At 43.1% G+C, this 22,560-nt stretch overlaps 1 long non-coding RNA gene across 4 annotated transcripts in view; it reads left to right on the forward strand.

Moving 5' to 3' along the window:
• Nucleotides 1-955: 955 nt before the first annotated feature.
• Nucleotides 956-22,560, forward strand: part of LOC139551225 (uncharacterized) — a 35,848-nt gene continuing 14,243 nt past the window's right edge. Inside the window, exons 1-4 of one of the 4 annotated variants that reach the window (XR_011670229.1) lie at nucleotides 956-1,060; nucleotides 13,094-13,167; nucleotides 13,323-14,514; nucleotides 18,784-18,843. This is a non-coding gene — a long non-coding RNA (uncharacterized lncRNA). Of the gene's footprint in view, nucleotides 1,061-1,081; nucleotides 1,242-13,093; nucleotides 13,168-13,322; nucleotides 14,515-18,783; nucleotides 18,844-22,560 lie in introns of those variants that run through there. The other 3 variants (XR_011670230.1, XR_011670232.1, XR_011670231.1) reach the window with 3 other exon arrangements.

The following is a 22,560-nucleotide window of genomic DNA, read 5'->3' on the forward strand; positions in this document are numbered from 1 at the left end:
CTCTATTCTACATCAAGTAACTGACGCAAGCAGTAAAATTAGATTTAACAGCTAAAAAAACACCTTACGGAACAGCGGGGACAGTGAAGCAACACAAAGATTGGCACAGACACACACACACACACACACACACACACACACACACACATTAGATAACATACGCACTATACATGCACATGGATTTAGTAATGTAGATATGTGGTAGTGGTGGAGTAGGGGCCTGAGGGCACACAGTGTGTTGTGAAATCTGTGAATGTATTGTAATGTTTTAAAATTGTGTAGGATCCCTGGAAAAGTAGCTAATGTGGATCCATAATAAATACAAATACAAATACAAAAGATAAGCAGCTGAAACATCACACTTCCTTCAATATTATGGGATGAAGATGTGACATATTCTGGGCATTGTGTAGACAGAACATGCTTTCCATCCAATAATGCAAACCTCAGCTACATGTAGGCCAAATGATTTTGCTTGAGCTGTACTCCAGAGAAAAGACAGGATATATCGCTCGTTGATATTGGCTGCTAACATAATGACTTTCAGCTCCAAATGCAGGCGTAAAACGTAATTTATTTCTGTAGCCTATCTTGCGTTTTGAAAATTCATAACTGCTGTAATGACAGTATACATTTGGCAGCAATTGTGTGCACATGTGCGTATGCAGGGGTTGCAAGTTTTGTACCACTCCTTTTGTGGATATAGCAAGTTTAGGGGCAGAGAGAGCATCCATCCCCGAGTCAGAGTTGGGATTAGGCAGGGGATGGAGAGAGGGGGAAGGCTGAAGCTTCGGTGGTGGCGGCAACCATGCCCAAGAGATTGGAAGGAAGAGAGTTTGATGGAATGTGGCGAATTTTCTCTAGGGAGGGATGAGATTGTGGCCTGCGGGCACCATGACGAGATGTCTGCGACTTCCGGACCACCAGGGGCATCAGCACCAAAAGAGGCAGCAGGAACGGACATCGCTGGGCCAACAGAGGGAGCTGTGTGGTTGGCATCAGCTGGAGCAGGCATGGCCATGAAGGCTGTGTCGAATGCCAGGCCGTAATCTTTGTTCAGGTACGAAAGAGAGAGGGGAGAGATGGGAAGAGTACCTTTTGTTCAGTTAAAAAGAGAGAGCGGGGGAGAGGGAGTGTGGCCTGCCAGCGGGGTAGCTGTAATGCTGGAAGCTGGTAGACCGTCGGGGGAAGATGTAGCTGCAGGCTGTGTCGGATGCCAGGTCGTAATCTGTGGAGACTGGGTGAGATTCCATGTATCGATATACGGCAGTGGAGGCCACAGGGGATGTGTCATGGTGGACCTCTGGAGCGTAATAGGTGGATGTGGTTGTAGCCCTGGGGAGGAGGGGCAGCTGTAGTTGACCAACCGGAGAGAGGGAGAAGTAGTTTAGTGGAAGACAAATGGCACAAGGGAGAGAGCAAGTTAACAGAGACATTTATTATGGCAGGATGGACGTCGTGTCATTAAATAATTATAGCATTTCTAGTTTGACATTAGCATGATGCAACAATCTGATGCAATCGGATACTATGTGTGGCCTGCCTTCACCTGGGCTGTTGTAAACGTGACTTTGAAAAATACTTTTAAATGAATGAATGGCACAATGTTGACTAGCAGCTGTATGTTGATTGATGCCAGCCCGTCTAATAATGAAATAACTGGAGTTGGCGCACAGGAGATTGTGGAACAGGAACTGCTTCGAGATGAATTACTGTATGGATGAATGACTGGGACTCGGATACTGTTTTCAGAATGTGGTGTGATGGCTGGCGACAGGGTTTCATGGGTCCACCGAGGAAAGAGGCATACAGCTTGCATGAGGCCGGGACCTAGATAGCAATAAATGTCCACCCGCTTGATATTTTCCGCTGGCGCTACGTCCAAGGCTATAAATTCATACCACCAGCGGGCGAGTGGAGTTTTCCGTTCAAGACATGATTTGCATCTCTGGCGGGTAGCCCCATTCAGAAGACAGCTATATGCCCACGCAGACGGCTTTTGCATCTCTGGTGTTTAGCCTCCGTCCAGAAGACAGCTATAAGCCATAGGCAAGCCATTTAGCCATGAGTTAAATTCGACCTGCCACCTTCCAGCTAACCACAGCAAGCCAGAGACTGCAAGCTGTTTTTGTTGTTTCTATAAATATCTTACATTTGTGATTTTAATTTAATTTAATTTATTTGCCAATTTAAAAACAATACCTCCACACGTGGACTTAATCCATTTACAATCATTGCCAGTGACACAACAAGTGATATGCCTACATCTAATAATTTACAGTTTAAGTAGATTAATGATATATTAATTATGCCCCAAAATGGCCTACATTTAACATTGATTTAATATAAGCTACTATATATTTAAAATAAAAAATTATTTCACCTTTATTTAACCAGGTAGGCAAGTTGAGAACAAGTTCTCATTTGCAACTGTGACCTGGCCAAGATAAAGCAAAGCAGTTCGACACATACAACAACACAGAGTTACACATGGAATAAACAAACATACAATCAATAATACAGTAGAAAAATCTATATACAGCATGTGCAAATGGGGTAGGATAAAGAGAGGTAAGGCAATAAATAGGCCATGGTGGCGAAGTAATTACAATATAGCAATTAAACACGGGAATGGTAGAATGTGCAAGTAGAGATACTGGCGTGCAAAGGAGCAAGATAAATACATAAATACAGTATGGGGATGAGGTAGATTGGATGGGCTATTTACAGATGAGCTATGTACAGGTGCAGTGATCTGTGAGCTGTTCTGACAGCTGGTGCTTAAAGCTAGTGAGGGAGGTAAGAGTCTCCAGCTTCAGAGATTTTTGCAGTTCGTTCCAGTCATTGGCAGCAGAGAACTGGAAGGAGAGGCGTCCAAAGGAAAAATTGGCTTTGGGGGTGACCAGTGAGATATACCTGCTGGAGCGTGTGCTACGGGTGGGTGCTACTATGGTGACCAGTGAGCTGAGATAAGACCGGGCTTTACCTAGCAGAGACTTGTAGATGACCTGGAGCCAGTAGGTTTGGCGACGAGTATGAAGCAAGGGCCAGCCAACGAGAGCATACAGGTCGCAGTGGTGGGTAGTATATGGGGCTTCGGTGACTGAACGGATGGCACTGGGGCGGCAGGGTAGCCTGGTGGTTAGAGCGTTGGACTAGTAATCGAAAGGTTACAAGTTCGAATACCTGAGCTGACAAGGCACAAATCTGTCGTTCTGCCCCTGAACAAGGCAGTTAACCCACTGTTCCTAGGCTGTCATTGAAAATAAGAATTTGTTCTTAACTGACCTGCCTAGTTAAATAAAGGTTACATTTTTTTTGACTGCATCCAATTTGTTGAGTAGAGTGTTGGAGGCTATTTTGTAAATTACATCGCCGAAGTCGAGGATCGGTAGGATGGTCAGTTTTACGAGGGTATGTTTGGCAGCATGAGTGAAGGATGCTTTGTTGCGAAATAGGAAGCCGTTTCTCTATTTAATTTTGGATTGGAGATGTTTAATGTGAGTCTGGAAGGAGAGTTTACAGTCTAACCAGACACCTAGGTATTTGTAGTTGTCCACATATTCTAAGTCAAACCGTCCAGAGTAGTGATGCTGGACAGGTGGGCAGGTGCGGGCAGCGATCGGTTGAAGAGCATGCATTTAGTTTTACTTGCATTTAAGAGCAGTTGGAGACCATGGAAGGAGAGTTGTATGGCATTGAAGCTCATCTGGAGGTTAGTTAACACAGTGTCCAACAAAGGGCCAGAGGTATACAGAATGGTGTCGTCTGCATAGAGGTGGATCAAAGAATCACCAGCAGCGAGAGCGACATCATTGATATATGCAGAGAAGAGAGTCGGCCCGAAAATTGAACCCTGTGGCACCCCCAGAGAGACTGCCAGAGGTCCGGATAACAGGCAGTCCGTTTTGACATACTGAACTCTATCGGAGAAGTAGTTGGTGAACCAGGCGAGGCAATCATTTGAGAAACCAAGGCTGTTGAGTCTGCCAATAACAATGTTGTGATTGACAGAGTCGAAAGCCTTAGCCAGGTCAATGAATACGGCTGCACACTAATGTCTCTTATCGATGGCGGTTATGATATCGTTTAGGACCTTGAGTGTGGCTGAGGTGCACCCATGACCAGCTCTGAAACCAGATTGCATAGCGGAGAAGGTAAGGTGGGATTCGAAATGGTCGGTAATCTGTTTGTTAACTTGGCTTTCGAAGACCTTAGAAAGGCAGGGTAGAATAGATATATAGACGTGTTTGCTGTGCGTTTTGTTGCCAACCTTACTTTGCTGGCTGACAACTTTACGGTTTTTACTTTTTAATTACCGTTTAAATTTTTTGTTTTTCCCTCACAACTTTTTTTTCATTCAACTTTTTCACTCCGGACGCTTTATCTGGACATGGTTCGTCAGGACCTCCAACAGCCGAAGCTAAGTAGTAACATTAACATGATGCCTTCTAATTACAGTTGCTGTACTCATAATATACAGGAGAACGATCGCCTTACGGCGAGGATAGCTGTGCTTCAAGCCCAGCTTCAGACGCAATCGTTAGGCAAGGGTAATTTCAGTGTAGGAAAGGATGAAACAGCGTCTGTGCCACCAGTAAGTACAGATAGTAGTATAAATCCCCTCGCACAGTCCCCGCAGCCGGACAACTTTCTCATGGCTTCTGGAGGGAAATGCTGTAGGAATGCTCAACCGGTGTCGCTCATTCAGCCGACAGAAACTTTCAACCGGTTTTCCCCATTAAGCAGCGAGTCGGAGTCTGAGCCTTCTCTTGTCTCTACTCCTCGCGTTACGGGGTCTGAGACGCCAAAGCTTCCCACCATTAGCTCTGACAAATTGAAAACCCTAGTCATTGGCGACTCCATTACCTGCAGTATTAGACTTAAAACGAATCATCCAGCGATCATACACTGTTTACCAGGGGGCAGGGCTACCGACGTTAAGGCTAATCTGAAGATGGTGCTGGCTAAAGCTAAAACTGTCGAGTATAGAGATATTGTTATCCACGTCGGCACTAACGATGTTAGGATGAAAAAGTCAGAGGTCACGAAGTGCAACATAGCTTCAGCGTGTAAATCAGCTAGAAAGATGTGTCGGCATCGAGTAGTTGTCTCTGGCCCCCTCCCAGTTAAGGGGAGTGATGAGCTCTACAGCAGAGTCTCACAACTCAATCGCTAGTTGAAAACTGTTTTCTGCCCCTCCCAAAAGATAGAATTTGTAGAAAATTGTCCCTCTTTCTGGGACTCACCCACAAACAGGACCAAGCCTGGCCTGCTGAGGAGTGACAGACTCCATCCTAGCTGGAGGGGTGCTCTCATCTTATCTACCAATATAGACAGGGCTCTAACTCCTCTAGCTCCACAATGAAATAGGGTGCAGGCCAGGCAGCAGGCTGTCAGCCAGCCTGTTAGCTGAGTGGAGTCAGCTCAGCTATCCCCATTGAGACCGTGTCTGTGCCTCGACCTAGGTTGGGCAAAACTAAACATGGCGGTGTTCGCCTTAGCAATCTCACTAGGATAAAGACCTCCTCCATTCCTGCCATTATTGAAAGAGATCGTGATACTTCACATCTCAAAATAGGGCTACTTAATGTTAGATCCCTCACTTCAAAGACAGTTATAGTCAATGAACTAATCACTGATCATAATCTTGATGTGATTGGCCTGACTGAAACATGGCTTAAGCCTGATGAATTTACTGTGTTAAATTAGGTCTCACCTCCTGGTTACACTAGTGACCATATCCACCGTGCATCCCGCAAAGGCGGAGGTGTTGCTAACATTTACGATAGCAAATTTCAATTTACAAAAAAAATTATGATGTTTTCGTCTTTTGAGCTTCTAGTCATGAAATCTATGCAGCCTACTCAATCACTTTTATAGCTACTGTTTACAGGGCTCCTGGGCCATATACAGCGTTCCTCACTGAGTTCCCTGAATTCCTATCGGACCTTGTAGTCATAGCAGATAATATTCAAATGGTGAGTTTAATATTCACATGGAAAAGTCCACAGACCCACTCCGAAAGGCTTTTGGAGCCATCATCGACTCAGTGGGTTTTGTCCAACATGTCTCTGGACCTACTCACTGCTACAGTCATACTCTGGACCTAGTTTTGTCACATGGAATAAATGTTGTAGATCTTAATGTTTTTCCTCATAATCCTGGACTATCGGTCCACCATTTTATTACGTTTGTAATCGCAACAAATAATCTGCTCAGACCCCAACCAAGGAGCATCAAAAGTCGTGCTATAAATTCTCAGACAACACAAAGATTCCTTGATGCCCTTTCAGACTCCCTCTGCCTACCCAAGGACGTCAGAGGTCAAAAATCAGTTAACCACCTAACTGAGGAACTCAATTTAACTTTGCGCAATACCCTAGATGCAGTTGCACCCCTAGAAACTAAAAACATTTGTCATAAGAAACTAGCTCCCTGGTATACAGAAAATACCCGAGCTCTGAAGCAAGCTTCCAGAAAATTGTAACGGAAATGGCGCCACACCAAACTGGAAGTCTTCCGACTAGCTTGGAAAGACAGTACCGCGCAGTATCGAAGAGCCTGCACTGCTGCTCGATCATCCTATTTTTCCAACTTAATTGAGGAAAATAAGAAAAATCCGAAATTTCTTTTTGATACTGTTGCAAAGCTAACTAAAAAGCAGCATTCCCCAAGTGAGGATGGCTTTCACTTCAGCAGTAATAAATTCATGAACTTCTTTGAGGAAAAGATCATGATCATTAGAAAGCAAATTACATACTCCTCTTTAAATCTGCGTATTCCTCCAAAGCTCAGCTGTCCTGAGTCTGTACAACTCTGCCAGGACCTAGGATCAAGAGAGACACTCACGTGTTTTAGTACTATATCTCTTGACACAATGATGAAAATAATCATGGCCTCTAAACCTTAGAGCTGCATACTGGACCATATTCCAACTAAACTACTGAAAGAGCTGCTTCATGTGCTTGGCCCTCCTATGTTGAACATAATAAACGGCTCTCTATCCACCGGATGTGTACCAAACTTACTAAAAGTGGCAGTAATAAAGCCTCTCTTGAAAAAGCCAAACCTTGACCCATAAAATATAAAAAATTATCGGCCTATATCGAATCTTCCATTCCTCTCAAAAATTTTAGAAAAAGCTGTTGTGCAGCAACTCACTGCCTTCCTGAAGACAAACAATGTATACGAAATGCTTCAGTCTGGTTTTAGACCCCATCATTGCACTGAGACTGCACTTGTGAAGGTGGTAAATTACCTTTTAACCTCTCTGGGATATGTGGGACGCTTGTGTCCCACTTGGCCAATAGCCAGGGAAAATGTAGAGCGCCAAATTCAAAAAAATTATATAAAATCAAACTTTCATTAAATCACACATGTAAGATACCAAATTAAAGATAAACTCGTTGTGAATCCAGCCAACATGTCAGATTTCAAAAAGGCTTTTCGGCGAAAGCATAAGATGCTATTATCTGATGATAGCACAACAGTAAACAAAGAGAGTGTAGCATATTTCAACCCTGCAGGCACAACACAAAACGCAGAAATAAAATATAAATCATGCATTACCTTTGACAAGCTTCTTTTTTTGGCACTCCAATATGTCCCATAAACATCACAAATGGTCATTTTGTTCGACTAATTCCGTCCATATATATCCAAAATGTCCATTTATTTGGCGCGTTTGATCCAGAAAAAAACAGCTTCCAATTTGCGCAACGTCACTACAAAATATCTCAAACATTACCTCTAAACTTTGCCAAAACATTTCAAACTACTTTTGTAATACAACTTTAGGTATTTTTAAACGTTAATAATCGATCAAATTGAAGACGGGTCTATCTGTTTTCAATACAGGAGGACAACAAACTAACGCTACTTTTCTAGTCTTGCGCAACTCTCAAACAGTACACATAACGTTACACTGATTCCAGATGGCCGTACTTCTTCATTGCACAAAGGAATAACCTCAACCATTTTCCAACGACTGGTGACATCCAGTGGAAGCGGTAGGAACTGCAAACAGGTTGATTAGAAATCTAGTATCCCAATGAAACCTCATTGAACAGACAGTGACCTAAAAAAAAAAAGATCTGAATGGTTAGTCCTCTGTGTTTTGCCTGCTACATAAGTTCTGTTATACTCACATACATGATTCAAACAGTTTTAGAAACTTCAGAGTGTTTTCTATCCAAATCCACTAATAATATGCATATCTTATATTCTGGGGATGAGTAGAAGGAAGTTGAAATTGGGCACGCTATTTATCCAAAAATGAAAATGCTGCCCCCTATCCTAGAGAAGTTAATGGCGTCAGACCGAGGCTCTGCATCTGTCCTCGTGCTCCTAGACCTTAGTGCTGCCTTTGATACCATCGATCACCACATTCTTTTGGAGAGATTGGAAACCCAAATTGGTCTACACAGACAAGTTCTGGCCTGGTTTAGATCTTATCTGTCGGAAAGATATCAGTTTGTCTCTGTGAATGGTTTGTCCTCTGACAAATCAACTGTACATTTCGGTGTTCCTCAAGGTTCCGTTTTAGGACCACTATTGTTTTCACTATATATTTTACCTCTTGGGGATGTCATTTGAAAACATTATGTTAACTTTCACTGCTATGCGGATGACACACAGCTGTACATTTCAATGAAACATGGTCAAGCCCCAAAATTGCCCTCACTAGAAGCCTGTGTTTCAGACATAAGGAGTGGATGGCTGAAAACGTTCTACTTTTAAACTCGGACAAAACAGAGATGCTTGTTCTAGGTCCCAAGAAACAAAGAGATCTTCTGTTGAATCTGACAATTAATCTTGATGGTTGTAAAGTCGTCTCAAATAAAACTGTGAAGGACCTCGGCGTTACTCTGGACCCTGATCTCCCTTTTGACGAACATATCAAGACTGTTACGTAACATTGCAAAAATCAGAAACTTTCTGTCCAAAAATGATGCAGAAAAATGTATCCATGCTTTTGTTACTTCTAGGTTAGACTACTGCAATGCTCTACTTTCTGGGTACCCGGATAAAGCACTAAATAAACTCCCAACAGCTTTTTCCTGCGTCAGTAGCTATCACTAATTCGACTAAATAAAAATATATATAGCCACTAACCAAGAAACAACTTCATAAGATGACAGTCTGATAACATATTTATGGTATAGCATAGTTTTTTTTTGGAAAAATGTGCATTTTTCAGGTATAAATCACAGTTCTACATTGCAGCTGCAATCTGAAATAGTGCTGACCCAGCCAGAACAATTACAGAGACCAACGTCATATAACGAATTACTCATCTTAAAACATTTCAGAAAAATACACAGCGTACAGATATTGAAAGCCCAACATCTGGTGAATCCAAACAATATTTCAGATTTATGAAATGTTTTATAACGAAAACAAAATGTAGCGCTAAATTAGCATAGCTATACCAGGCAGATTCGGCTAGGCGCCCACGGCCAGTTCACATGCACAACAGATATGATATAACATCGTAAATTGGGTCTTACTATGGCTGATCTTTCATCAGAATGTTGATCAAAGTGTCCTTTGTCAAAATGAGTCGTTGGTTCCGTTCAGAATTGTTCCTTTCCCACTCCATTTAGCACAGGTACCGGTCGAGTGGCACGGATCTCTCAAACGTAAATAAATTCAGACAACGGAACACCACAAAACTCCCAAAAAAATTCAAATAATCTGATTAAACTATATTGAAAAAACATACATTACGATGATCTGGTCACATGTATCAAACAAACTTCGAGACAGAGATAGTTTTCATCCATAATGGCCGCACAACAGAAGACAATCGCAGCTACAAGTCGCACGATTTAGACAACCGGAAGTTGTCGGTCACGCCAAAGAATTAGCTCTCATTTCACGTCAGTCCCAGATAAACAAGATATTTTTCCTCTGACGTCCTCTTGACACCCAGAGGAAGGCCAATGAGGTGTGTTTCGGGTCATAGGGGGCACGACCATATATAGGCAGAGCGTTGAAGCTGGCATACACATCTTGCTTTTTTCTTCTTGGTCATGGAAAGTGCTGTCAAATGACTTCTGTATCACTCAGAGACAAAATTGAAACGGTTTTAGAAACTAGAGATTGTTTTCTTTCCAATGGTATTATTTATATGCATATAGTAAGAGCAATAATTGAATAAGAGGCAGTTTAATCTGTAGAGCAAATTATGCTAATGGAAAAATAGCACCCCCTGTATTCTCAAGAAGTTAATGCAGTGACGCCACAGGATCTTTTTGTGCTGGTCAAGGGCAGTCAGGTCTGGAGAGAACCATGGGCTATATCTGTTCCTGGTTCTACATTTTTTGAATGGGGCATGCTTATTTAAGATGGTGAGGAAGGGACTTTTTAAAGAATATCCAGGCATCCTTGACAGTGATGAGGGGTGTTCGTTTGACCGCAGACCCATTACGGATGCAGGCAATGAGGTAGTGATCGCTGAGATCTTGGTTGAAAACAGCAGAGGTGTATTTGGAGGGCAAGTTGTTTATGGTGATATCTATGAGGGTGCCCATGTTTACAGATTGGCTGGTGTGATGGCTGGTGTGTTAAGCATGTCACATTTTAGGTCACCTAGCAGCACGAGCTCTGAAGATAGATGGGGGGCAATAATTTCACATATGGTGTCCAGGGCACAGCTGGGGGCAGAGGGTGGTCTATAGCAAGCGGCAACAGTGAGAGACTTGTTTCTGGAAAGATGGATTTTTCAAAGTAGAAATTCGAATTGTTTGGGTACAGACATGGATAGTAAGACAGAACTCTGCAGGCTATTTCTGCAGTAGATTGCAACACAGCCCCCTTTGGCAGTTCTATCTTGTCGGAAAATGTTATATATTGGAAATTTCAGGGTTTTTGGTGGACTTTCTAAGCCAGGATCCAGACACGACTAGGACATCCGGGTTGGCAGAGTGTGCTAAAACAGTGAATAAAACAAACTTAGGGAGGAGGCTTCTAATGTTAACATGCATGAAACCAAGGCTTTTATGGTTACAGAAGTCAACAAATGAGAGCACCAGGGAAGTAGGAGTGGAGCTAGGCACTGCAGGGCCTGGATTAACCTCTACCACACCAGAGGAACAGAGGAGGAGTAGGATGAGGGTACGGCTAAAGGCTATCAGGACTGCATTTAGAGCAGAGAGTAAAAGGAGCAGGTTTCTGGGCGTAAGAGAATAGATTCAAGGCATAATGTACATACAGAGGTATGGTAGGATGTGAGTATTGATGAGAGAGATATTGTCTCTAGAGACGTTTAAACCAGGTGATGTCACCGCATATGTGGGAGGTGGAACTAAATGGTAGGTTAAGGCATATTGAGCAGGGCTAGAGGTTCTACATTGAAATAAGACAATAATCACTAACCAGGACAGTAATGGACAAGACATATTGATATTAGGGAGAGGCATGCGTAGCCGGGTGATCAATAGGGGTCCAGTGAGTGGTTAGGCTGGCTTGAGACACGGCGATTCAGACAACTAGCAGACCGGGGCTAGCAAGCTAGCAGAAGGGCCTTAGAGGGACGTCTCGACGGAGGAAAGTCTATTTTGGCCTCCGCGTGCGGTGACGTTGGTAGACCAGTCGCGATGGATTAGTAGAGTTCCGAGTAGCAGAGGGGTCCAAGTCCAATTGGCAAAATAGGTATAGTGGCCCAAGAAATTGGCCGATGGATCTATACAGCTAACAGTCCAATATGCTCTAGACAGCTAGCAGCTAGCGTGCCGCGGCTAGCGGGCATTCAGGGGTGGTCGCAATATAGAGGCCAGTTGAGTACCCCCTCGAGCAGATTACGTCATAGTCCAGTCGTGAAGGATCGGCGGGGTTCCGTGCCCTGTACCGGCAGTAGAAGGGGTCTGGGTATTCTAGCCCAGGAGTGGCTGATGGGCCTCTTTAGCTAACCAGGAGAAAGGGCCTAGCATGGGCTAGCTTCAGGCAAATTGGTGCTTGCTCGGTGACCGACATTAGCCAGTACTTGGATAGCAGCTAGCTAGCTGCGAAGATCCAGGTGAAAATGTCCAGAGGTGAAAATGTCTTGCGGTAGGAATCCGGGGATATGGAGAGAAAATAGGTCCGGTATGCTCTGGTTTGTAAAGGTTAGCTGCTGACTAATAGCTAGTAGCTAGTGAGCTGGCTAGCTTCTGTTGGGGGATTTCAGATTCGAGGTGAATAATACTTTAGAAAGAAACAGATCCGCACCACATTGGGTGAGGCGGGTTGCAGGAGAGTGTTTTGAACTTGAGTTTTAGAAAAAATATATGCAAAGAAAAATATATAAAAATATATATACATGGTACACGACAAGATGACGGCAAAAGACGTCTGACTGCTACGCCATCTTGAATGAGCTATTGATGTGAGGTAATACAAACAGTTCCTTTCAATAGATGACATTCCCTTAACCACCTCACCCACTTGAAGTGTTGATTACAACGGCCAGTAGGTGGCGGAACATCTTAAACCCCACAGAAGAAGCGGAAAAGCCTCAACAGGAAGTTCTTAGTAGCTACCATCCTCCGTGGTCGTCTCTTGTTACCACAGCCACAAAGTCATAAACCTCCCCTATTTCAAAATGTTGTCTTCTTAAAATGTGATTTTAAACCTAACCCTAAACTTAAACACTCCTAACCTTCAATTACAACCCAAAAGCTAATTGTTGTTTTTTTCTATAATTTTTCCGATATAGCCAATTTTGACTTTGTGGCTGTGGTAACTAACGTTTGTGGAAACAATCCTCCATCGAGTTATTAAACCTCTTTGATACTGGCTAGCTAGTAGCCAGTAGCTAACTAGTGTTTGTGAAAGAAAAGAAAATTCGACAAGCTTTTGGAACTAAATAACAGTTCAATAGTTTTATTTATCACCACTGAACTCTTGGAAATACCGAACAATAATACACTAGCAGCACGCATTCAGTCAACGTGGCGCACCAATTCTCTAGCCTGCCTGGATTTTGAATCTTGCTTGCAGACAGATGGATCATTTGCAGCAGACAATAGAGCTTGTTAGATAGATAGCTTAGCTAACTTTTTTTTTTTAAATGTCAACCAACGTGTTTGATTTTTTGTTTTGTTTTTAGTTCTCATCTGTTCATGCACCAGATTGGAATGCAAAGTTTGTTTGCCCAAGTAAGTTTGGGCCGCAGACATGAAAGTAAGAGCATAACTGTTACCAATTTAAATGTAAATACTTATAAAAAATATCTGCCATCGGTCTTTAGACTTTCACAATAAATTTATATAAAATATAGGGGGTGGGGGATGGAAATATGTTAACATAATTTCTAATACTTCTCTTGCATTTTGTAGGTTAGGTTTCTGGCTGTAATAGGTGCCAAGGACCTGAAGTCGACGGTGTGGCAGATGTTACCTTGTATTCTGTCAGTCTTGCTGTCACCACCACCTGGGTCGTTTAAGACCATATGGGATTCAAAAGGATCTCAATGTTCTTTCACTCCGATTTTGAATGCGGGAGTTGGCAGCTCACAGGGGAGAGGGATCCACTGCAGTGAGAGTCAACATCAAGTCTCGGACCACCAGTCTCAAAGCCAGCCTCTACCCCCAAGCCACAAGAATGTTCCAACAGCTGAACCCTAGGCAGACTACTGCACCACACACTTACCATTTATTCATATTCTGTACACAATTAAATCAGTTTGGTCTCCCGGACAGTTTTGTTTCCCGTGTGTATCAAGAATGGTCCACCAACCAAAATACATCCCGCCAAATTGACACAACAGTGGGAAGCATTGGCATCAACATGGGCCAGTATCCCTAAGGAATGCTCTCGACACCTTATAGAGTCCATGCCCCGATGAATTGAGGCTGTAACTCAGTATTAGGAAGATGTTCTTAATGTTTTGTACTTTCCATGTATACTTTCATATAATAATGTGATGTAACTACACAGTATTTATTCCACTCACTATACACATGGGCAAACAATGTCCATAGCCTACTATATCCCTATACGATTTTCCCCCTCCATCTTATTTTCATTTTTTTTAACTGCATGCTTCTTGTATTTGATTGTCTTTTTATTATATTATATATTTACAATGTTGCTTATTTTATTACTATGACACCATTGCACTGTCTGAGAAGCATGACATGACAAAAAATATTTGACTGGATTTGATTCATTGTCACCTGGATCCAGTCAGCAGGAGCAGGTACCCCGGGTATAGGGGTGGAGGAGCGCGTCCATGGTGAGTTGACCTGCAGAGACACCACCCTCACATTCAACCAGCTGGTGGACCTGTCCATCCGGCTGGATAACCTGCTGGCTACCTGCGGACGTTCAGATCGGGGTCTGTTGGTTCCATCCCCCCGCACCCCCTCTCCGATACCCATGGAGCTGGGAGGGGCGGTGCGCAGGGAGACCGGAGGGGGTTCCAGTTCGTGCACCATCTGTGGCCGCAGAGGTCACACTGCCGGTCGGTGCCGGGGTGGTTCCTCTGGGTATCGAAGCAGCAGGCAGGGCGCTCTGGCATCACCCCAGGTGAGTTGGCACCATTCTCACCTAGAGCCCTCTGTTGCACATATGTTTTTGTATGTCACTTTGCATGAGTTTTCCCCGCATTCCCAGCATAAGGCGCTCGTCGATTCAGACGCGGCTGGGAATTTTACAGATAGATCGTTCTCCCATAGTTTAGGGATCCCCATTGTTCCCGTGGCTGTGCCTTTTCCCGTTCACGCGTCAGATAGTCGACCATTATGATCAGGGTTGATTAGCGAGGCCACCGCTCCTCTGGGCATGGTGACGCAGGGAGGTCACAAGGAGAGAATTAGTCTCTTCCTTATTGACTCTCCTGTGTTTCCCGTGGTACTAGGCCTACCCTGGTTAGCTTGTCATAACCACACTGTTTCTTGGCAACAGAGGGCTCTCACGCTGCACTTCCCAGGAGTCACGTGTTTCCCCTCTCACAGGCGGAGACGGCGGCTATGGAAACATATGCCTCCGAATCCCTGCGTCAGGGGTACATTCGGTCCTCCACTTCACCCGCCTCCTCGAGTAAATTTTTTGTGAATAAGGAGGGAGGTCTGCGCCCGTGTATTGATTATCGAGGTCTGAACCAGATCACTGTGAGGTATAGTTACCCACTACCGCACATAGGCACAGCGATTGAGTCAATGCACGGGGCGCACTTCTTCACCAAACTAGATCTCAGGAGCGCTTACATACCTGAAGGGCACTTTTTGGCATTTGCTGTATGATCGATGAGAAACTCCATATTGCAAATGTATGGTCCCTTACTAGACGTCCGCGAATGTTTGTAAAATGTGCGGATGGCGACGGGCCATGCACCGGGGCCAGATCTTCCGGGAAGTCATCGAACGAAGTCTCTCGGACATTCGGTGTCCGTTTTATAAAATGTTCAAATTTTTGTCATTTTTCCGCTGTCCCGGTAAATTCCACCAGATGGCGAATGGAATCTTATTGAAAATGTACAAAACATCCCTAATCACGGCATGGCCATTTCTCCTAAATGGAAAATACTTTGAAGACGAAACTTGGTGAGCATAGGTTTGGCATAATGGGCAGATAGCCCCGAAAAAGATGGTGTCGTGGTCTCAACGCTTTTTGAGTTAAGGCCATTTTTCTGGGATTGAAGATCAAAAACGAAAAAAGAGCGCTAATTTGACCGCTTCACGTCACGTACTTGAACCTACCCAGACATTTATCTATCGTAATTTAAGAGAAATCGTACTATGTACAATTGGTGATGCTCAAAGAAATATGTTTTTTTTCTTCAAAAAGTTACAGATCCAGTTGCGGCGTGTTCAGACGAATCCGTTAAGGTGGGTTACGGAGCACTGCGAGATTTCTGTGATTTTCTGAAATCACACACACTCATTCAACCCTCTGTATATCAGTCAGTTCTTAACGTAAAGACTTAAAACTTAATATTCTGTAAGAACCTACCCCAAGGAGGATATGTATTCACGTTCAGCTTCCTGTGTCAACCGGAAGTACCTTAAATTTGGAACATAGGGGCTGTATCGAAGGGTTAAAAAGGTCAGATCTTTCTAAAACTTCATTTGTGTGATTAGGCAACCCTCATGAACTGTAAATCAGTAATTTCTCCCATCAGATGTCAAAGAAAAAAACTCTCTCACACACATACACACAGCAAGGATGGAGTGACATGGTGCGGGGCTTAACCTCTACTTCATCACCCTCCCGGATCCAGGATCCTCCTCATCGAAAAAGCTGACTAGCATAGCCTAGCCTAACGGGACAGGGATATCATTTACCTTCTACTTGGTCACAATCCCGGATCCAGGAGCATCCTCATCAGTAAAAAAGCTGACTAGCATAGCCTAGCATAGCGCCACAAGTAAATACTAGCATATAAATATCATGAAATCACAAGTCCAAGACACCAAATGAAAGACAAACATCTTGTGAATCCAGCCAATATTTCAGATTTTTTAAGTGTTTTACAGCGAAAACACAATATAGCATTATATTAGCTTACTACAATAGCCAACCACACAACCGCATTCATTCACAGCAAAGGTAGCGATAGCGAAAAAACCAGCAAAAGATATACATTTATTCACTAACCTTTGGACAACTTCATCAGATGACAGTCTTATAACATCAAGTTATACAATACATTTATGTTTTGTTCGAAAATGTGCATATTTAGAGCTGCAAATCGTGGTTATACATTGTGAATACGTAGCAACATTTTCCCAGAATGTCCGGAGATATTTTGGACACTCACCTAATCTGACCAAAGAACTCATCATAGACTTTACATAAAAATACTTGTTGTATGGCAAATGAAAGATACACTGGTTCTTAATGCAACCGCTGTGTTAGATTTTTTTTAAATAACTTTACTACAACATACAAAATACATTATTGTGAGACAGCGCTCACATATTCTCCGCACTGTTGGATTCTACATATTCCACAGAAATACGAAATAACATCATAAATGTTTTCTTACTTTTGCTGAGCTTCCATCAGAATCTTGTACGAGGAGTCCTTGGTCCAGAATAAATCTTTGTTTGGTTTTAGAATGTCCATTTCTTCTGTCGAATTCGCGCCACAATGCTAGCCAAGGTTGCTAACATTCCCATCCTCTCTTGGTGCAAAGAACGGAAAACTCCAAAAGTCCCAATAAACGTTGAATAAACTGATAAAACTCGGTTGAAAAAAACTACTTTATGATGTTTTTCTAATATGTATCAAATAAAATCAGAGCCGGAGATATTCGCCGTGTATACCGAACGCTTTTCAGAAGACAATGTGGAGCTCCTTCGTGCGCCTTGGAAAACTGACAAAATGGCAGACCTGTCACTCCAAAAGCTCTTGTTCGGCCTCAGATCAAGCTAGACACCCCATTCCACCTTCCACTGCCTGTTGACATCTAGTGGAAGGCGTATGAAGTGCATGTATATCGATAAATAAAAGCCAGTTGAATAGGCAGGCCCTGAAACAGAGCCTCGTTTTCAGATTTTTCACTTCCTGTATGGAAGTTTGCTGCCAAATGAGTTCTGTTTTACTCACAGATATAATTCAAACAGTTTTAGAAACTTGAGAGTGTTTTCTATCCAAAAGTAATAATAATAATAATATGCATATTGTATGATCTAGAATAGAGTACGAGGCCGTTTAAATTGGGCACGATTTTTTCCAAAGTGAAAACAGCGCCCCCCTATTGACAAGAAGTTTTTAATAAACCTACACCACTTTTAACAGCACATTACTCAACACTAGTGAGACTCATGTCGCCTATGGTAGGCCTATAGTATATCGAAAAATATGACGTGGATCTTCGCCAATAATTACTTATGGAGGATATTTCTGTAATTCAGTGATATTTATTCTCATAGTAAATTGTTATGAATCTATAACTAAATAAACATCGCCATTTTGAAAGACTATTTTTATCATTGTTTTATTAAGGAAAGCATAACGATCCCATTATTAGTTTGAACGTGCAGACTGGCACTAAGAACAACGGGAACGTTTCCCTAGTGTCACGCCCTGACCTTAGAGAGCGTTTTTATTTCTCTATTTGGTTAGGTCGGGTGTGATTTGGGTGGGCATTCTAGTTTTTCTATTTCTTTGTTGGCCGGGTATGGTTCCCAATCAGAGGCAGCTGTCTATCGTTGTCTCTGATTGGGGATCATACTTAGGCAGCCTTTTTTCCACCTTTAGTTTGTGGGATCTTGTTTGTGTGTAGTTGCTTTCTGCACTGCATGTAGCTTTACGTTCGTTTTTGTATTTTGTTGTTTTTTCGGTGTCATTTAAATAAAAGTAAAATGTACGCCTACCACGCTGCACCTTGGTCCAATCCATCTCTGTGCTACCCGGTGTGGCGGGCCACCCCCCCCCCCCTTCCTCCTCCTCCAATCCCCATGGGCTAGGTCTGTCTTCTGTGCGTGGCTCTGCGGCTCATCCCGTGCTCCCCGCCTTGTACCTCCCGTACTTTCAGTGTACACCTGGTGAACTGCAAGGCAATCCCGTTGTGCGCCACTCGGGAGCCATGACCAATATATATTGTCCTGCTAATAACAGTGTTAATAATATATCTGTGAGAATTTCCAAGAGGCTTTTATATAATTCTAAATTAATCATAATAATAATCACTTTGTTTAAAAAATAACAATATTTTGGAGATTATTTTGTTTTCAAATAACATAAAATGAGCGAGGAAAAAGGCCATTCTTGAACATGGGGTGAGACATTTGTAACTAATTTGTAAATAAAGCCAGTTTGCTATTTAGAATTATTTATTTCTGTTTCTAGGGGGAGAGAAACTAAAAACCTACAGTCATCTCCTGAGTCTCCAAGTCGAGGCCGGCACAGGTATTGAACCAACATCTGTAGCAACACAGCTTGCACTGCCTTAGACCATTGCACCACTCAGGCACTGTACATCATGACCGGTCGGGAGTGGGCTACACTACTACAGTAAGAGCAAAATAATCCTAACAAAATATAATTTAAAAAACCTTAGTGTAACAACAGTTTTAGTAAGTAATACTGAAGTCGTGTACAATTATCAGTTTCTATTTTGGTTTATGTCCCCAATTCATTGTCAGTTAGAGACACATTAGGACCCAAAAGCATAATCAGTGCTCTAACTCCCCCTTTCGCTGGTCTGGAGCAATGAAGTGGTGACACAGGGTACCGTACTAAATCACAAATGACCTCAAAGTCCAGGCAGGCTCAATTGCTCAAAGTCTTTGAAAGGAAACACATACTGTTTGAACCCAGGTCTGCTTTTCATACAGGATTTGAATGTGTCACGGTTTTCTGCTTCCTACTCTTTTCTCTGCAGTATGCAGATTTGAAAATGACACAATTACCCCCAGATGCAGTCCTGGATAGTTTTATTTCCGGCTGAAGGTTTGGCCTCGAGTTCTCCAGTAGCTCCTTATAGTAAGGACCCTATGGTCACTAGCATCTTGTAATTTAAAATACATATCAAATACTTGTTTAATTAAATTAATTAACTGACAACATTTCTGAACTTTTGTGTGAGTTCTGTGTGTTTGTATGAATTCTGCATGCATATTTAAAGGGAGCAACTGTACGGGCTAAAATACTATTATTAGTTTGTATATAAAGCACTGAATATCCCAAGCTCCCTATTATGAGGAGCTCCCCCCCTCTAACCAGGTGTCCACTTTGCGTGGAGTTGGTTTTGGCCGAACCTCCTATATAACAGTATAACTGTAGAGTGAAATACATTAAACAGCCTGCAAATAGAGAGTCATTCAAATCCTTCTTAGTACTAAAGTGAGGTTTTTCCACACTCATGCCATATTATTATAGTAAAGCTTTATATTCTGTGGCAGGGATGGTGAAATGCTTGAGGTTGAAAATGACATTTCCGTATCATGCTGGGGAAAAGAATGGATTGAATAAAGACATAGATGCTCAAATGGACAGTGTGTTCCCACTTTTCACTTGACTCAAAACGTATGTGGATTAGAACGAGGCCATTTTCTCATCTGCCCTATGGGAAAAGGCTGTGAAAATTAATACATGTTGTTTAAAAAAAAAAATATTGTAGAAAGAAAAGAGCAGACAAACCACCAGAGAGCAATTACTTAATTGTGAAATGTTTAATAAGTAGCGAGGGTTTCCAGACGTGTACCTCTGATGTCTGAGGTGGGCATTCTGTAGTACAGTGTACATTTTAGGACCTCAGCAAGGATGGGTGAAACCTGAGGCTGTAGGTGCCCACAAATGTAAACCGTACTGCAGACCAGTTGCAAAGGCTTTTTCGATTGATTACGTTGAGAATATTAGAGGAACAAGATTTTGTCACTACCTTGACTATTACCGTGTTGTTGTCTTTTGGCGCTATACATGGATGAGATAGTGGTCCTGTAGATATATGGTAAAAAGCTTGAGGAATACTTCTGTTGAGGAAAGTGCAGGCCCTTTCTTTCTTGGACTGTGACTCATTTGTCGTGACCAAAGGGGGCAGCTTTGCACGCGAGGTCACCTTGATCTTCTAGAGGTCAGTGGAGGGCGTGAGGGACGTCATTGCTGACCCAGATGAAAAAGAGCCATTGATTGAAAGCGTTGCCTCTGATGATTGAGGTGGTGGGTATATGGCGCCCTTTGGAGAGAGAACGGAGGTGAGGAAAAATAGCAGCAGGGACCTTACCTGATCAAGGAGAATATGAATGGCCCATGATAGATCACCAGCAAGACTAACGTCATCGCCATCAGTTCAGTGATGGTACTTCTCTAAACGCCTCTGTTGCTGACCAACTACGGAAGAAAGCTATCTTTACCAGTAGTATGGGCTTTTAATTGGGTACATCACTCACATAATAGTGTGGTGTTTGCGTTTCCATTCTTTAGCTAGCTAACTAACTGGTGAACCAGGTTTTAAGGCCCTTAGCTAATAGAGGGTAAAAGCATCTGGCCTACTCTAATAACTTGGTGGAACTCAGAGAAAAGGTTATCACTGTTCATTCAGTCTTGGTCTAACTCACTCTTGCTCAGATCCACCTCAACCCCCAAAACCAGTGCCCTATCAGCTATCTGAACTAGGGGCAACTCCTCCCCCCATTCTTTCCCCATGAGCAGGGCATACTCACCAGTTTCTTCAGATTGTAAACTACTCATTGTAGTGTTGTTGTGTGGAAGTAGAAGGCAGTACTAGTAATGACACGTTATATAAGCAACGGTTTTTAGAATGACTTCTATGCACAGTTAAATAGTATTGTAGCAAACCACTAGATCTATCATGTGGGGGACATGATAGACCTAGTGGGTCGCTACAATAGCTTTAGACTGTGCAAAGAAGTCACTCAATCAATCAAATTTATTTTTAAACCCCTTTTTACATCAGCCAATGTCACACAGGGCTATAGAGAAACACAGCCTAAAACCCCAAACAGCAAGCAATGCAGATGAAGAAGCACGGTGGCTAGGGAAAAACTCCCTAGAAAGGCAGGAACCTAGGAAGAAACCTAGAGAGGAACCAGGCTCTGAGGTGTGCAGAACAGTTGAAACTGGAGCAGCAGCACGACCAGGTGGACTGGGGACAGCAAGCAGTCATCAGGCCAGGTAGTCCTGAGGCATGGAGAAGGAGAGGATTAGAGGAAGCATAATTAAATTAAAACAGGACACCCTATAAGACCGGAGAAATACTCCAGATAAAACAAACTGACCCTAGCCCCCCAACATATACATTTTTAAAAACTATTTCAGCATAAATACTGGAGGCTGAGACAGGAGGAGTCGGGAGACACTGTGGCCTCGTCCGACGATACCCCCGGACAGGGCCAACCAGGCTGGATATAACCCCATCCACTTTGCCAAAGGACAGCCCCCACACCACTAGAGGGATATCTTCAAACCACCAACTTACTACACTACTGAGACAAGGCTGAGTATAGCTCACGAAGATCTCCCCTACGGCACAAACCCGAGGGGGGCGCCAAACCCGGACAGGAAGATCACGTCAGTGACTCAACCCACTCAAGTGATGCACCCCTCCTAGGGATGGGATGGAAGAGCACCAGTAAGCCAGCGACTCAGCCCCCGTAATAGAGTTAGAGAAAGAGAATCCCGGTGGAGAGAGGGGAACTGGCCCGACAGAGACAGCATGGGTGGTTCATCGCTCCAGTGCCTCTCCGTTCAACTTCACACCCCTGGGCCAGGCTACACTTAATCATAGGACCTACTGAAGAGATGAGTCTTCAATAAAGACTTAAAGGTCGAGACCGAGTCTATGTCTCTCTCCATAAAAAGAGAGAGACGTAGACTCTATAGGAGAAAGTCCTGTCTCCAGCTGTTTGCTTAGAATTTCTAGGGACAATAAGCAGGTCTGCGTCTTGTGACAGTAGCGTATGTGTAGGTATGTACGGCAGGACCAAATTGGAGAGATAGGTAGGAGCAAGCCCATGTAATGCTTTGTAGGTTAGCAGTAAAACCTTGAAATCAGCCTTAGCCTTAACAGGAAGCACTGGAGTAATATGACCACATTTTTGGGGTTCTAGTCAAGATTCTAGCAGCCGTGTTTAGCACTAACTGAAGTTTATTTAGTGCTTTATC

This window comes from Salvelinus alpinus, chromosome 23, assembly GCF_045679555.1.
Source record: "Salvelinus alpinus chromosome 23, SLU_Salpinus.1, whole genome shotgun sequence".
Taxonomy (NCBI): domain Eukaryota; kingdom Metazoa; phylum Chordata; class Actinopteri; order Salmoniformes; family Salmonidae; genus Salvelinus; species Salvelinus alpinus.